Source organism: Schistocerca nitens, chromosome 1 (genome assembly GCF_023898315.1).
Source record: "Schistocerca nitens isolate TAMUIC-IGC-003100 chromosome 1, iqSchNite1.1, whole genome shotgun sequence".
Lineage (NCBI taxonomy): Eukaryota > Metazoa > Arthropoda > Insecta > Orthoptera > Acrididae > Schistocerca > Schistocerca nitens.
The window spans coordinates 1232549478-1232562078 of NC_064614.1; the positions used below are offsets into that span (position 1 = coordinate 1232549478).

General features: G+C 41.8%; 1 pseudogene; it reads right to left on the reverse strand.

The window, feature by feature from the left end:
* Positions 1-10891: 10891 nt before the first annotated feature.
* Positions 10892-11009, reverse strand: LOC126207591 (5S ribosomal RNA; annotated as a pseudogene).
* Between the last annotated feature and the right edge of the window lie 1592 nt (positions 11010-12601).

A 12601-nucleotide genomic window follows, 5' to 3' on the forward strand; every position in this document is an offset into this window, starting at 1 on the left:
TAAAGTCTTTAAGTAACAAGTTTTTGTTGATGTATGAAGGGCATTTTCGCATACGCTGAATCGCACGTGCAAATACTTTGGAACTTGAAACCATATGCAAACATAAACCATGAGGTGTTCATTGTGTATGAAACATCAAAGCATACAAAGAATTATACCCTAGGGGGTTAAGTATTCTGCACTAAAGATATGCAGTGGCGAGCATAAGTGCCCCAACTGTTGCAATGCGTTTTCTTACTTTAGCTTTCAGCACTGCTTCACGCTATTCAGTTGAACTGTATATCTGTTAATGTATCTTTTACTCTCAATCTGTTTGGTAGGAAGTATTAGTAAATAGTGATTATCTACGATTTCTTTTGTCTGGAGAAGAGTACTTTGAATCTGCTAAATATAGTCCGACTAGGTGATAATACAGTGGAAGTAGGCAATTTTACTTTCATCTATATTTGCATTATGACAGTATGGAATATAAGCCATCTCTGAGCAGTTTGTGTTCAGCTGATATAATTCTGAGTTTTCTGGTAAAAACTCTGATTGAGATGTAACAATGTTATCTTATTTCTTGAGTAGACTTGGTTTTGAGGTTCTAAGATAATCATTTTTTCTTTTGGAAGATAGTTTTCACATATAATGAAGTTTCTTGCGATAACTTGTCATGTGGATTTTGCTTTACCCTTGTCAAAGAGTTCCGCGTTATTTTTTAGGAAAGTGCATGAAGCGATATTTTCTGTCAGTTCCTTTTCTTTGGGAAGTCCCGAATTCTAGAGATATAAACAACTGCTGACTTTATTTTAGATAAGAGATCGTGCATGAGTGGTTCTGAATTGAGAAAGATATTTCTGATGGACAGTATTTTAACTAGGAACATTTCTGTCTGATGTTTGTGCAGCTATTTAGGAAGTGTCTTAAAGAGTGATAATTTTAAAGTTGTGTGCATACACATGATTAATCTATAGAATACTGTGCAATATGGATATCGTAAATGATGGGGAATTCTGCTGAATGACTGCCATGTGAGGCTTATGATGTTATTATGGTTTATTATGTTGCAACTATTGTATATTATGGTGCAATTATGGTATATTATGTGAAGTACATTATGATTCATAGGACATTATGCTGTACGTCATTGAAATATGCTGTTCTGAGGAAGACACACGAGGTATTACATATGATTTAGTGAGGAAGCATTTCTTGCAGCTCTTTATGGAACAAGACAAGGTAAGAAATGCACACTTTTTAAATGAAGTAACCCACAGCTGTGCTAGATACAGGGAGGTTCTTTTTGTGCACACTTTGTTCGAAGGTAGAGTCACACTGACATTTTCAATAGAGATTTATTTTGTCACGAAAAGATTTCTGAAGTTTTGTTGCTACTGACGAGATGTATTATGACGTGTAAGAGCTATCAATTATGGAAAGAACATGAATTATAGTTTGAGATACCAATCATACCTGCTACATACATTGTAAACTCCAAAAAACACGAAACTTTTACATGTATGACCCACCAGCGCTTGCGGATGATACATTTTCTTTTCACCTTTTTGGAGATGAGTGGATGTATCTGTCGAGTAATGAGCATGAATGGTTTTCCAAACATTTTTTTCTACTGTTGAATTATGTTACGTATGTCTAAGATTAATTTTCTAGCTTTGTGAAGTAGTGGAATGAAACTGTCTCAGTGAAAAATTTTGTTTCCCTTCTAATTACTGTTTACACTTACTCTACTTTATTTTTTTGTGTGTGTGACATGATCATAATTGAATTTTTCTCTGTTGCAGGAGTAACAAAAAAAACACAAAATTGTATGCATCTGTATGAACTACACAATATTTTCAGATCGGAGTGTAACGTACGTTGCGAGCGAGTTACATTCTATCATTGTGAATGTTGCAGAGGTCTGTTACAGAACACCAGTTATTCCCCCCAGTCGTGTTAAAGACACTGATCCATTACTTGCATATAAATATGTTATGCATTTTGACAACTTTTGTCTATTCAACTTGTAGTATTTTACGCTTTGATACAAGTTGATCTGCTACTTTTCTATCCACTTTGTAAATAGTTGTGTAAAATAAGTTACTTCAGTATTTTAGTGTTTTCTATTTAAACAATTTTATTTCAGAATTTCTCTTATGGCAATGAATGAAGATGTAAGTTCTGCTACATTATTGATGCACTGACGATTCTAACACGCTAAGTTAATGATTGTAAGATGATGATTTTTACTCTTGTCATTAAGAACTATTGAAGCCCAAGAGAAGTCCTTTGTTTCATTCTCGGTTAATTTCTTTCACCTACTTCTGAACAGTTCGAGGATAATTTTTTTGTGTTGCAACTGTAAGTTATGTCATTATTAGTTGCTTCATAAGATATGTTTTGTGGATGTTGTTTTTATTTTGCTGTCGTGAATAACTATGTATGACCATACAATTCTGTCTCTATGCTCAGACAAGTTGACATTTGACATCTGACGATATTGACTTAGTGATGCTACTTGCTGTTTTCTGTTCAATGATCATCATGTAAATATTACTATGATTTTTAAAAAAGAGAAATATTTGTCATGCAGAAATAAGGATTTACTTGTAATTATCACTTCCCCATACTCAATGGTTAAATTTGTAAAAAAAGTTTATGAAAACTGAACTGACTATGTTAACTTCAACTCAAATAGCTCAACTGTATAAAAAGAAATTGCATGTATAGTCACATATATTTTTTGTTAAGTATCTACCACAGAAATTGGATTATATGAACTTCACATTTTGAATGTCTATCTGTAATTCTTACTGTGTAGGTGAAAGCATCTTCGCGTCATGCTGATTTTCTATTTGTATGACAATCTAAATCACATATAATTAATATGTACACATCAACACTGGGATCTACAATTAATTGTAACATTTTTAAATGTGTCACCATCAACGTCTTTTGATAAATCAGCATGTCATTCAGTGATATTATACGTCACATATTTTGCATGCTCTGGATCGACACATGTACTTCATGCTGCGCTGTATACTATATAATCAAAAAGTGTATTTGTGTAGAACAAGTTTGCACCATGTGATTGGACTGGACTTCATATTCACAACTGTACTTCAAGAAACTTGCCACACTTACGTAATTATCTGTTACCTTGCGTATTTTGAGTCATTTATTGCACACTGAGCTTATGTACCTGCTCACATGATGTAAATTTCATACTCAAGTGTTAATAACTTATTCACTATAACTCATTTCTATTATTATGTCATACATGGAACGTTCGATCTTCTATGTCGATTACAAGAACCTTTTTTCTCAAAGAGACACAACTTCAGTGCTTTTATGATCTTGTCATGAATTTTTTGGTGTTTAACAAGGTATACTTGTGCTTTGTACAATCAGTACTGATTCTGTGTAGCATCTTTATCTGAATATGAAAAGGAGTGGCACACTAACACATTTGGGTTTGATTATCAGTGGACATAGTGTATGTAGTTAGTCCCTGAGTCTGCTTGCTTAAACATCAGGCTTGTGAATCCTCACCTGAATATATTAACTTTTCGGTCTGGTTGTTGGTGGACATAGTGTGAGTTTTCCCTGTATACGGCACGTAAAACAGGTTTCATTACCTGGTTTGCTATTGCCAGATGATTTTTGCTCTCTTTACTCCATTTTGTTGTCCTATCAAATGAAGTACTATCAATGCTATGTGGGTATGAGTGCTTACATGCACAAGCTGACGTTTGTACAGAATTTTCCTTGACTACATTGTACAGCTTATCAACTTCCTAATATGTACATAACTCTTGTAATTTTATGCTTATGTCTATATAATTTATCACCTTTGTAAGACATCTGATGCTATTTTCCTCAGTTTTATTATGTGAGAATTTTGCGTTTGCATCTTGCCAACATGTTAAATATGTAAGGGTGGAGATTAGGAAAGTTGAACATTCATATCTTTTTCTGGAAAGTTGGCTATTGACTCTGGTATTGTGTGCATACACCGAGCCTAAGGTATTATGGTCATGGTTGGTTGGTTGATTTGGGGAAGGGACCAAACAGTGAGGTCATTGGTCCCATCGGGTTAGTGAATGATGGGGAAGGAAGTCGGTCGTGTCCTTTCAGAGGAACCATCCTGGCATTTGCCTAAGGAAATTTATGGAAATCACAGAAAACCTAAATCAGGATTGCCAGACACGGGTTTGAACCTTATGATCATGAGTGGTAACAAGTGAACTGTTGTAGGGAGTAGTTGGACCCAGCCTGGCATGGAGAGAAGTCACACATCAAGACCATGCTAGTGCAGCCAGAGGAGACTTTTGCATTTATCGACGATTTTTGGTAATTTGCCTGTTTGCTGCGTGTAGTTGTCGTTTGCTTGCTCACTGTAGGGATGTTGTCAGACTTGTCTACGCATAGATTGAAAGTAATATTCGTATCTTTGTTGTGCCCAGATACGTTGTAATTGATTAAAGACATTGTGGAATTATTAAAGTTTTTGCTAATCAAACTGTCCAAGGAAAAGAAAGGGTTGAGTAAATTGTTTCAGTGTGTGAAACGTTAATTTTCAGAGTACAGTGAATTAAAAGTTTTTATTGATTTCTTTTATTTTTACACCACTTAAGGCTTGTTGACTAAACACCTCCTGATCATTTAATTCCTATAAAAAAGAAAAAGGGGAGTGGTTGCATCAGTAGTTGTCACAATGCATTCCACCCTGCACGGACCGCAGTATTTCCTTTGAACTACTTTAGCATGTTGCTGGGTGCAGAACATTCATGCAGTCGCAGTGCCAAGACGAGGTAAGTTGTCTGTTGTGTGCATTAGATGTTAGATACTCTTTTAAAAATCGCTATTAGATACAGGAGAATTAATTTTACATGATTTATAGGAAGATTAATTAATTTTAGTTTTTCGTTTTCTATCAGAATACTGGCATGTCCGATAGGAAGTTCTGGAAAATATTTGAATACTGACATGTCGGAATAAGAGTTTTCATAATACAATGTTGTATGGTTACATATCAGATTTTATGATAACGATAAGAAAGTTTCACTAGATAGCCTAGCAGTTTTTAGAGAAAAATTATAGACAACGATAATATTGTCACAGATAGAGCTTTACACATTTCCATACGTCTGTTGCCATAATAATATTTTTTTATGATAAACTTTCACCAGGATAATAATAATAATAATAATTTTTGTTAATCAAACTTTCAAATCTACGTTTTTTGACGATTATAATAGAGAGCATACCATAGTACTGAAAGGAGTACCATTTCTATTAAAGTTTTGTGGTGGGAGCCACTTTCCGGTACGGTTATAAAGGTTGCAGCCTTCCCTTCTTAGAATGACTTTACTGTGGACTGTTCTGGCGGCCAGGAGAGGTCTGGCCTGGTCATGCTGGATATTTACGTCAAGACTGCTTGCCGGAAGTGTGCTGGACTCATCCGAGTACAGCGCAGCCGGTGCTGGGATCCTCACGGAGCGGACGTAAGTGTCTTTTGGGGCGGTGCAGCGTTTTAAGAGCGCTCCGGTTACCTCAGCCGCGCCGCTTTAGGAGACAAAAAGAGAGATGGTAATAAGAGACGCGGGCTCATTACGGCGCCCGAGATACGACCGCCAGCCTTCAAGACAAATCTCCGCCAGAGTGCTCTGCCTCTGCGCTGGCTCGGGTCGCGTCTAATCCGAGGGCAGAACAAAAGACGGCGCTCTGCGGTTAGCCACGCGCGAAACGGAAAGGGAAAACTCGAAGTTCATTACCGCGTAGGCGGAACCGCGACACGACGCCGTAATAGCTTTCGCAACACGTCCTTGTCGCACTAAGCCGCAGCCACTGGGCTACAAGATTACGTCTAGAGCACTCTTCTAGGCGAACGCGCGTGTCACATTTTTTTCTGTACGCTGTTTCGGCGGAGACAATTTTGTGACATCCACAACGGCCATTTGACATCCGTTGCTGGGTAAACGCCTGGTGTAGGCTTTGCCATGCAGTATGGCATTCAGCTGTGTGCAACTACACTCCTGGAAATGGAAAAAAGAACACATTGACACCGGTGTGTCAGACCCACCATACTTGCTCCGGACACTGCGAGAGGGCTGTACAAGCAATGATCACACGCACGGCACAGCGGACACACCAGGAAACGCGGTGTTGGCCGTCGAATGGCGCTAGCTGCGCAGCATTTGTGCACCGCCGCCGTCAGTGTCAGCCAGTTTGCCGTGGCATACAGAGCTCCATCGCAGTCTTTAACACTGGTAGCATGCCGCGACAGCGTGGACGTGAACCGTATGTGCAGTTGACGGACTTTGAGCGGGGGCGTATAGTGGGCATGCGGGAGGCCCGGTGGACGTACCGCCGAATTGCTCAACACGTGGGGCGTGAGGTCTCCACAGTACATCGATGTTGTCGCCAGTGGTCGGCGGAAGGTGCACGTGCCCGTCGACCTGGGACCGGACCGCAGCGACGCACGGATGCACGCCAAGACCGTAGGATCCTACGCAATGCCGTAGGGGACCGCACCGCCACTTCCCAGCAAATTAGGGACACTGTTGCTCCTGGGGTATCGGCGAGGACCATTCGCAACCGTCTCCATGAAGCTGGGCTACGGTCCCGCACACCGTTAGGCCGTCTTCCGCTCACGCCCCAACATCGTGCAGCCCGCCTCCAGTGGTGTCGCGACAGGCGTGAATGGAGGGACGAATGGAGACGTGTCGTCTTCAGCGATGAGAGTCGCTTCTGCCTTGGTGCCAATGATGGTCGTATGCGTGTTTGGCGCCGTGCAGGTGAGCGCCACAATCAGGACTGCATACGACCGAGGCACACAGGGCCAACACCCGGCATCATGGTGTGGGGAACCATCTCCTACACTGGCCGTACACCACTGGTGATCGTCGAGGGGACACTGAATAGTGCACGGTACATCCAAACCGTCATCGAACCCATCGTTCTACCATTCCTAGACCGGCAAGGGAACTTGCTGTTCCAACAGGACAATGCACGTCCGCATGTATCCCGTGCCACCCAACGTGCTCTAGAAGGTGTAAGTCAACTACCCTGGCCAGCAAGATCTCCGGATCTGTCCCCCATTGAGCATGTTTGGGACTGGATGAAGCGTCGTCTCACGGGGTCTGCACGTTCAGCACGAACGCTGGTCCAACTGAGGCGCCAGGTGGAAATGGCATGGCAAGCCGTTCCACAGGACTACATCCAGCTCTCTACGATCGTCTCCATGGGAGAATAGCAGCCTGCATTGCTGCGAAAGGTGGATATACACTGTACTAGTGCCGACATTGTGCATGCTCTGTTGCCTGTGTCTATGTGCCTGTGGTTCTGTCAGTGTGATCATGTGATGTATCTGACCCCAGGAATGTGTCAATAAAGTTTCCCCTTCCTGGGACAATGAATTCACGGTGTTCTTATTTCAATTTCCAGGAGTGTATGTTGCTACGGCATGTTTTCAAACGTCTTTATTTTTGTGTACAGAGCGACCCAAAACTGGTAAATTTTTAAATAAATTCATACTTATGTTCCACCATAAGCTGCTGATTAAACATACCTCTACCAGTAAACCCCCAATTCTGTAAATAATCGAGCACCCAGGTATAAAACAGCTTCAAGCCTCTGATTACTTTATAAATGTGGTAATGTATCAAATAATTGCCTTTAAACATGTAGGCGAGAAAATGTTCAGTTAAAGTTTGAAATAAGCTTAAAACTTGTTGCACGTCGCTAAGTGCGTTCATTATAACACATTGGAGGAATATAAATTGGAAAATTTGCGCTCCACTTTAAGAAAAAGCAAGGCATCTCAGTATTTATGACATATCTCCTGAGATATGGGTCGTGCAATGATATAATTATGCAGGTGCCTTTGGACACATACGCAGTGACCGTCTCCAAACTGTGTTGCGAATACAGCTGGCAGTAAAGAAGGAATAAATTAAAACGCCACGCCTGATGTCGCAGTCTTAGTGCGCGGCATTTTAAGCTGAAGTCAGTTTTTCGCACGTCTAAATGTTTATGATGTCATATCTCCTAAACTACATGGCATACAGTGACATAATTCTGCAGGTACATCCAGTGGTATATGTGAATACAGTAGCCAGACTGTGTTGCGAATGGAGTTAGTAGTAAAGGAATTAGCCATAAATTAAAACATCATGCCGGGCTCTGAAATTTGACGGCAGGTACAGCGAAAATACAGTAAAGGGTTACCTTTTTTCCTTTCACCATTGTGTGCACGGTCGTCAGCGAGAAGAAGTTACGTAAAGATTTGAAATTATGTGTAAAGGTTGTTTGAAGTCGCAAAACGCTCTCGTTTTCAGATACTGGATGAACGAAATCTAGGTATTTGCGCGCTGTCAGTCAACTCTACCTTACCACAAACACATTTCCTATCTCTAATACTTGTCTTACGGCATTAAATTTTTAACATACGATTATACCTCTTAATGAGCTGTTTATGACACAATTTTAAATTTTTAAATTCGGCCAATAATTACGCGAAATATTGAAAATAGAATTTTTGTTGTCCCTACGCTGCAACTTGTACCGGGCTCCGGGATTGCGTTTTAATAACACGCAGGGCGTCCCGGGAGAAATAGTCAGTACTTAGTGATATGACAGGAAAGATCATTCGAAGCCAAAAGGTCCAGTAAACGTGGTCTCTAAAATGAATACCTTAGCAGCTATGAGCACTTCTTCGTCTTCGATACTGTGGAATACATCTTCCCTACTGAACGAGTGCTCATGGCTCTTAAAGTGTGCACGTTAGAGTCCATGTTTATTTGACTCTTTTTGCTTCGAATGATGGTTCCTATCATAATCCTGAATACTGATAATTCTTCCTGGGACTCCCAGTATAATCACTGTTAGTTTCGATCGGAGCGATTATCAGACAAACTGTACAGCAACGGAGACAATACACGAGATACACTTTATTATGCATCAGCACAATATATGGTGAACATACGAAACTTTCATAAAATAAATCGACTACTTAGAAGAGCATACGAGACGGTTAAGCACGTTTTACACGAGTAGCTTTCTCGTTTCATTCGACTACTCGTGGCAAGTGAGTCCTAAGCAGCGTTCCTAGTGTTTTATTTACGTACAGAATCTCGCCTGTCAGAAATTGTCATTTCCATTTACTCGTAGGCACCAAGATTATATTTGTATTTTGTTGTGACAGCTATTAGCTGTACGATTTGGCACCTGAGGGATGAAAGTAAGGTTATGACGGACATCCTTATTACGTAAAAATCTAAATATAGTAAAGAATGTAGAAACCATCAAGGACAATAGAGTTTATTAACAACTATCGTAAAATTGATAGCGGATGTTCTTGACAATGGTCCTTCGGTATGTTCTACACATTCCTGAGAAAAGAAAGAATGGGAGAAGTGTCGTCCAAATGTTTCAAAACATATACAATTATTTGCTCGAGAAAATATGTACTAGAAATCACGTCAAACAATATTTACAGCGCAGTAAATAACGGCTTTTTCTTTATCCTTTCTATCTTGTTTTGTTATTAAGTGCCAAATAACATTTGTACTCGCCAAATAACTGTGACTTCCAGTGTGAACTTTCACACTGTAGCAAAGTGTGAGCTAATGTGAAACTTCCCAACAGATTAAAACTGTGTGCGGGACCAGGTCTCGAACCTGGCATTTTTGCAAAATTTCATTTCTGACTTTTTCACTGTTGAAATAATTTCCATTAAAATACGTTTATCTAGGAGGGTTGCCCAGAGAGTAATGCACCACATTCTTTTTTTCTCTCTCTCTCAGCCGAAAACACTGCTACCCATGCGAAAGGTTATGTATGTATTATTTGAAGTCTCCTGAGTGAGTGCGCCAAGTTTCCGTCACTTCCGACAGATAGCGTAGCTGCAGGAGAGTTTCAAAATGGCGTCTGTAGGTGACGTTCGTGACAAGCAACGTGCCGTCACTGAATTTCTCACTGCAGAGAAAGAAACGGTGGGAAATATTCACAAACGCTTGCGCGAAGTCTATGGAGCATCTGGTGTCGGCAGAAGTACATTTAGTCGCTGGGCACGGAGGGTGAGGTCATCAGAACGTGGTTCGGCGGAACTCCACGATTTGCAGCGGTCGAGGAGACCAGTCACGGCTGTCACACTTGACATGTTGCAGCGAGGACAGACGCATTACAACTCGGCAGTTGGCGCTGCATCTGTCAATCAGCAATGGAAGTTCAAACAGTGAAGCACAGGCCCCGTCATCAGTACAACGATTGGTACCGACAGGGACACATGCCCTTGTTTCGCACTGGAGGAAGGCCATAGAATGGGATGGAGATTAGCAGAAAAATAGGATTTGTAAATAAAACACCATTCTCATTATGTTCAATAATGAATTGATTTTCTCAGCCAGCACATGGTCCCAGCCCCCCCACCCTTCCCCACCCTCCCCCTCCTTTCTCCCCAACTTTCCCTATTGGTGGAAATTTCGAATTTCGAATTTTGGCCGGAATTTCGTATTTTGGCGGGAATTTCGAATTCTGGTGGGAATTTATTTGTTCTAGGGCTGTGCTGACGTACCATGCCACCCCCCGCAAGAGAAACGGCGAGAAATTAAAAATGACGGCTTCCTGTTTGGGACTCGAACTCCAGTGCTCCTGGAAGGAAAGCCAAAGTGCAGCACTCCAATACAATTCTACCAGCAGAAGCACTCCGTCTTCAGGCCACGAGTGGCCTACCAGGACCGTCCGACTGCCGTGTCATCCTCGGTGGAGGATGCGGATAGGAGGGGCGTGGGGTCAGCACACCGCTCTCCCGCTCGTAAGATGGTATTCTTGACTGAAGCCGCTACTATTCAGTCGAGTAGCTCCTCAATTGGCATGACGAGGCTGAGTGCACCCCAAAAAATGGCAACAGCGCATGGCAGCCTGGATGGTCACCCATCCAAGTACCGACCACGCCCGACAGCTCTTAACTTCGGTGATCTCACGGGAACCGGTGTATCCACTGCAGCAAGGCCATTGCCATTCTACCACCAGAGGTGCCTCAAATTTACAGTTGCCTATAAAAACCCAGCATCCGATCATGTAGGGGATATAAGGCAGGCCCGGCTGCTCTGCAGCCACAGTTGCAGTCATTCAGTTAGCATGAGGTGCCAGCCGAGATCATCCAGCACTGCCCAGCTGCAGCAGCAACAGAACAGGAAGAAGTCACAGAAGAGTAAGTACCCCATGCTTAATGTCTGTGTTTACTGTCATGTGAGGAAGAGTAAGTCTTTGTGCTTCTATCATCATGTGTAACGGGTTTTCTTCTTTGCTCATCAGTGGATGCGACGTCCTCCAGCCTGTCAGGATCTGCAACAGCTACATGTCCCAGCCCACCGGGACTGACAGCAGTGGCAGCACTGGAATCGTGTCGCGCTCCTTGTCAACTCGGTGAAGCACGACAATCAGCTGTTATTGTCCGTTGAAGACACCCAGCCAGCTCGTGACTCGCTGAAGTGCACCAGTGGTTCTAATCAGCATGTCACAGGTTGATACTGGACCCCATCATACGCACCATCGCAGAATATTCCAGTGATATGCATGGACAAAGTGAGGATGTAGCGGATGAAAAGATACCAATTAACCCCTGTGCACCACTACTCTTCACTTCAGTGTATAATTTAACTACTAGTGGTTCAAAGCATTTACATATTGGTATAGAGGCAACTGCAGATAGAGACTGGCTTGTTGTGATAGAGATCGAGAATGTAAAAGTGTTAAAGTGCAGTTTATGGAGGTAGAATAGGATGAACTGTGTCGTGCAAAGCCTACATCAAGCAGCAATTGACCGCCGAGTATCATCCGAGCAGTCCTCCTCCGCACATTTACTGTGCTGCTCTAACTCTATCCATTACAACAGTGTACAATGACTCTGCACTCCGCGTGAAATCCCGTGACATATCCATTTATCTACAGCACTCCACCGTTAGGGACTTGTTCGCCCTATAGATAATTACCCATTGTATTGGAGAGACTGAACAGATGGTTGCCTTGTGTTAAAGTTGTGTTGCAGAGCACCTAAGTATGAACAGTGTGCATATAGACGACTTTGAACAGTGGGTGAATGTGGAGCCAACGAAAGCAAATGTACTGCCAGTAAGTCTGAGAGAAATACATGCTGCATTCAGTGCTTACAAGACGGCCTTATTTTCTGTGTTCTGTACTATGGCTGAGATAAAGAAAAACCCTGTTGATGTAGTGCATACTGCGTATGATTACGAAATAAAAGTGTATGTAACCAGGTATGTGTTTTTTTATTTCTTACGTCTCATTATATCGAAAGTACTAAAGCTATTACGATGAGTATTTTCACTGCAAACATGCAGCAGCAGAAGATTATGTCATTTAACTAAATTCCCCACAAAAGCCCATTGAACGCCTGTACCTGACATAGTCAATATTATGGAAGGGCATAGTGTTCATTATTTTCTATAAAAACCAAATGCACGCTAGTGGTTCAAATGGCTCTGAGCACTATGGGACTCAACTGCTGAGGTCATTAGTCCCCTAGAGCTTAGAACTAGTTAAACCTAACTAACCTAAGGACATCACAAACATCCATGCCCGAGGCAGG